Source organism: Macadamia integrifolia, unplaced genomic scaffold (assembly GCF_013358625.1).
Source record: "Macadamia integrifolia cultivar HAES 741 unplaced genomic scaffold, SCU_Mint_v3 scaffold3307, whole genome shotgun sequence".
NCBI classification, from domain to species: Eukaryota; Viridiplantae; Streptophyta; class Magnoliopsida; order Proteales; family Proteaceae; genus Macadamia; species Macadamia integrifolia.
In genome coordinates this window covers 16,124-21,925 of record NW_024869383.1, presented here as the reverse complement: position 1 = coordinate 21,925, position 5,802 = coordinate 16,124, and the positions used below count along the sequence as shown (strand labels likewise).

Here is a 5,802-nt window from a genome sequence, read left to right as displayed (position 1 = left end):
GGTACCTTAGTCAAAACTTTTATTTTAATACATCAAGCAACCGAATGGTATGATCATTAGCCAAAAGCCAAAGTAGGACTATCCTTTAAAAAGCTCAAAAAAAAAAAAAAAACAAATAAAACAAAGTGGAAAAAGCAGAAACTGGTTTCCCTCCCCCACACTTAAATCATGCAATGTCCTCAATCCATGGAAAGAATTAAAAATGAAGACAATACAAGGGGGTCATACTTGATTAAAAGTTAATCATCAATGTAAAGAGGTTCATAGAGATCCATGACCTCTTCACTACCAGTATTAGAAAACTCGAGGAATGGTTTCAAATGCTGACCATTAACCTTCGAAATTACCCCTGTTCCTGGATTCAAAATCTCCACAGCCCCATGGGGATATACATTATGGACAATAAGACCTTATCACCAATTGTAAAAGATTTACGTAAAATGTGTTTATCATGAAAAGCTTTGGTCTTTTCCTTGAAAATCCTAGAACTTTCATAGGCTTCATTCCTAAGTTCCTCCAACTCAGATAGTTGGAACCTACGATGAATTCCTGCATCAGAAAAATCAAAGTTGAGCTTCTTGATGGCCCAAAAAGCATTATGCTCCAACTCAACTGGTAAGTGACAAGCTTTCTCATACACCAAGCGGTAGGGAGACTGACTAAGGTCAGTCTTGAATGCAGTCTGATGGGCCCACAAAGCATCAATGAGCCTAAGGGACCAATCCTTACGGTTGGGATTAACAGTTTTCTCCAAGATTTGTTTGATCTACCTATTATATACCTCCACTTGATCACTAGTTTGGGGTGATAAGGGGTAGATAACTTATGGGTGATCCCATACTTTTTCATTAGGGCCTCAAAAGGCCGATTACAAAAATGAGTACCCCTATCACTAATTATTGCATGTGGTGCACCAAAACGGGAAAAAATATTCTCTTTTAGAAACTGGACCACTACTTTGTGGTCATTAGTTTTACAAGGTATGGCCTCTATCTATTTAGAAACATAATCAACAGCCAAAAGAACGTACAAATTCCCAAAGAAATTAGGGAATGGTCCCATAAAATTCCTATAAAATCAATGTCCCATACATCAAAGATCTCAACTACCAAAATAGGGTTGAGGGGCATCATGTTTCACTTATTGATATGGCCAAAAGACTGGCAGGCAGGACAAGCCTTGTAAAAATCAAAAGCATTTTTAAAAAGAGTGGACCAATAAAATCCGCATTGGAGAACCTTTGCGACAGTCTTCTTAGGTCCAAAGTGTCCACCACATGCATGATCATGACAAAAAGAGAGAATAGAATGTTGCTCATGATCAGGAACACATCGTCAGATAATCTGATCTTGACATATCTTAAACAAATAAGGATCATCCTAGAAAAAGTGCTTAACTTGGGAATGAAACATATACTTATCATGGGTGGCTTAGTGATCTGGAGTCACACTTGAAACTAAGAAGTTGACAATGTCCGCAAACCATGGTTCACTGGACACTGCAAATAACTGGTCATCTGGAAAGTTCTCGTTAACTGGAGAATTGACAGTCAAGGAATTTGGAAGCTGGGATAAATAGTCTGCAACTAGGTTTTCAACTCCTTTTTATCCCTAATTTCTAAATCAAACTCTTATAAAAGTAAAACCCACCTAATGAGACGGGCTTTGGCATCCTTCTTCTGAACTAAGTATCTAAGAGCAGAATGATCAGTATACATCACCACATGTGAACCAACTAAGTAAGACTGAAACTTTTCCAATGCAAACACAACCGCTAAAAATTCTTTTTCAGTGGTTGTATAATTGATTTGTGCATCATTTAAGGTCCTACTAGCATAATAAATGACAGTGGGCAACTTATTAATCCTTTGACCCAAAACTGCTCCAATGGCAAAATCCGAAGTATCACACATTAGTTCAAAAGTTTCAATCCAAATAGGTGGTTGAACAATGGGTGCATTGGTCAACTCCTTCTTAAGTTGTTTGAAGGATTCTAGGCAGTCTTTAGAAAACTCAAAAGTTTGATCTTTGGCAAGTAATGAAGTGAGAGGTCGGGCTAACTGACTAAAGTTCTTAATAAACCTTATGTAAAAGCCCGCATGCCCTAGAAAAGATCAGACGTCCTTAACAGATTGAGGAGGTGGTAAATTATCAATTAAATCCACCTTGGCTCTATCTACCTTAACTCCCACCTTGGATATTACATGGCCTGAAACAATACCAGATTTAACCATGAAATGGCATTTCTCCCAATTCAAAATCAAATTCTTAGATATGCACCTTTTCAAAACTAGAGAAAGATTATGAAGACATTCAGAATAGGAATTCCCATGAATTGAAAAGTCATCCATAAATACTTCTAAGAATTTTTTGACCATGTCAGAAAATATGCTCATCATGCATTGTTAGAACGTAGTAGGGGCATTGCAAAGCCCAAAAGGCATACGCCTGTAAGCAAATGTTCCATATGGGCATGCAAAAGTGGTCTTATGGTCCTCTAAGCAATTGGGATCTGATTATAGCCAGAATATCCATCAAGAAAATAATAGTAGTATTCATGTCCAGCTAACCTCTCTAACATCTGGTCAATGAATGGCAATGGAAAGTGGTCCTTCTAGGTTGCCACATTAAGTTTTCTGTAGTCTATGCACACTCTCCACTCAGATTGGACACGGGTTGGAATTAGTTCATTATCGGCATTGGGAACTACAATCACACCAGACTTCTTAGGCAATACGTGAACTAGGTTTACCCATTGGCTGTCAAAAATAGGATAAATTATTCCATGATCCAAGCACTTTAGGATCTCTTTCTTAATAGCTTTCTTCATCACTAGGTTAGCTCTTCTTTGGGGTTCCGTGGATGGTTTGGAATCCTCTATAAGATGTATATGATGTTGCACAATAGAAGGGCTTATACCCTTGATATCAACCATGGTCCAACCTAGGGCTTCCTTATTATCTTTTAACACTTTAAGTAACTCCTCTTCCTGGCTAGAAGTCAAATTTAAAGAAATTATTACAGGAAGAGTCTGGTCAAGCCCTAGGAAAGCATACCTCAAATTAGATGGTAACTCCTTAAGATCTAGCTTAGGGGGCTCAACTATGGAAGGTTTGGGAATGGAATTGGAAAGGGGTCCTAAGGGCTCCACAAGTGTGTGAAAACTCAAGACTTTAGAAAAGAAATTTTCACTATCATCATCCAACTCATCCATACACTCTTGGAATTCTGAATCAAAATTAATATCAAAGTTGGTATTTAAATCATCAGAAAAATTCAGAAAATCCTTAATCATATTAATCTTTTCTTCTATATGTGGTTGCTTGCCTATCCTAAACATGTTAAACTCAACAGTTTGGTTACCAAAAGATAATCTTAAGAAACCATTCTAATAGTTGATTAATGCATTACTGGTAGCCAAGAATGGTCTTCCTAGAATTATTGGGATCTCATCCTTGGTTGAGAAGGACTTAGTATCTAACACAATGAAATCAACAGGGAAAATAAATTCCCCCACATTTAGTAAGACATCCTCAACCATCCCTTTAGGAATTTTAACAGACCTATCTGCCAACTGAAGAGTAGTTCCAGCGGCTTTGAATTCTCCTAATCCAAGTTGCTTGTACACATGGTAAGGTAAAAGATTCATACTTGTGCCAAGGTCAAGTAAGGTCTACTCAATTTAGGTGTTGCCTATGATACAAGATATGGTAGGACTCCCTGGATCCTTATACTTGGCTGCTATAGGCTGAGTAATTATAGAACTAATGTTACCTGCCAAAAATGTCTTTTTGGGCACACTAGTGATACGTTTGTCAGTACACAAATCTTTCAGTACCTTTGCATAGGCAGGGATCTGGGATATGGCATCCAAAAGGGGGATATTCACTTCTACCTTTTTGAAAACTTCTAAAATTTTATCCATGGAAGCAGTCTTCCTTTTGTTTATCAAGCGATTAGGAAATGGGACAGGATGAACATAAGGACTGTTAGGGATTTGCCCTTGTTCAGAAGAATCATTTTTGGTTTCCTCAACTAAATCATCTTTAGTTTCAGAAAAATCTTTAGGTTCAGAAAAATCTTTAGGTTCATCAGATGAACCTGAAACAAGAGGCACACTTGTGTCCTCAACTGAAGGAGATTTAACATGAGTAATAGATGAGGAAGATTTAGGAACGCTCTGTTGGTACTCTCTACCACTCCTAAAGGCATAAACAATATTACTTTGGTTAGAGGACCCTTGTTGGGTCTGACCTACTATATTCAGTGGTGCATTATTTGATGTTTATGAGCTAACAGGCTGATGAGGCTAGGGTTAGGCTCTGGTTGACTGGCTAAAGTTCCTTTCTCCCTCTCACGCATAATTGAGGTAACTTGAGTGAGTTCTCTCGTAAGATTTTAATGGCTTGTCATGAGGAGGGCCATATTTTTTTTCAAGTCACTTATTCTACTTGCCTCTCCAGTGTTGGTAAACCCAGGGGATTGTTGATAAGATGATAGGAGAGGGGCCTTAGGAAAACTAGCCTGAGGTCCTACATTTAACCTAGAAAAAGTATTTTGGAAAAAATATTATTGTGCAAAGGGAGACCTTTGAAGTCCAGGTTGACCTTGATTATGGAAATTGGAAGGCCCTGCTTGGTTGCCCTGATTCCAAGAGAAATTTGGATGACTTCTCCATCCTGGATTGTAGGTATTACTATATGGATTATTCTGGTATAAGGCATTAACACTATCATTAGAAGTGCCCCCAGAGGTGTTAGGGAATTCTTCTGGGAGATGTCCAAGGGACTGGCACCAAGCACAAATCTTAACCAAATTGACTGATGGTGGCTCTCTAGGAACAATAGCCTCAATTCTCTTGATTAGGCTATCCAAATGGGCTTCCTTGGCTACTATCCCATCTACAAAATATCTTTTTCCTCCTACGGTTCTTTCACTCTCTTGGGTTGATTCCCAATCACTGGTTTTGTCAGCTAAGTCAAGTAAGAATTCCCATGCCTTTCCTTCATCTGTAAAGGATGTGAATCCCTCAGGACACATAAACTCTATTATTTGTTTAGTTGGGTAATCAATACTCTCATAAATTATTTGGCATAAATGCCATAGGTCTAGGCCATGGTGAGGGCATTCTTGGAGTAGATCCTTGAATCTCTCCATAAGTTTGGAAAATGACTCACTAGGCTTTTGTCTAAACTAAACGATATCACTTCTAAGCTTATTGGTCTTGTGAGTTGGGAAAAACTTCTTAAGGAAGACAACTGTGAACTGTTCCCATGAGGTTATGGAATTTGTGGGTAACCCATGCAACCACTTCTTAGCTTGATCTTTCAATGCAAAAGTGATAAACCTAAGCTTAATAGCATCATCAGAAAGTTGTTGGATCTTAATTAGAACATATACCTCTTGAAATTCCCTTATAAATAAGTATGCATCCTCAGAGGTCAACCCATGGAAGTGGGGCAACATAGTGATGTATTGAGATTTGAGTTCAAAATTATTGCCCTAGGCTTGTGGTAGAACTATGCAGGAAGGTTGGGCTGTTCTAGCAGGGTAGAACCTATCTTTCAGAGATTTAGGTGAAGGGTTTTGCTGTTGGTCTTCCATATTGAAGGATTTTAAAGAGAGCAAATGTATAGGGTCACTACTTGTTGGATCTCTTCTTTCTAACCGATTCTTAGTATTACGTACCCACCTAACACTCACGCAACAGAAAACTACCCACAACTAGAGTAAGACCAGCACAAAAGAATGGATAGCAAAAATTTTTTTCTTTTATTATTTTTTTTATTTTTTTGATTTTTTT

The 5,802-nt window shown here is 38.1% G+C and overlaps 1 non-coding gene across 1 annotated transcript; it reads left to right on the top strand.

Annotated features, from left to right (window-relative positions):
* Positions 1 to 5,109: 5,109 nt before the first annotated feature.
* On the top strand, positions 5,110 to 5,216 carry LOC122067994. Its single transcript, XR_006136938.1, has one exon. It is a non-coding gene; the product is annotated as a small nucleolar RNA R71 (small nucleolar RNA).
* The last annotated feature ends 586 nt before the right edge of the window (positions 5,217 to 5,802 follow it).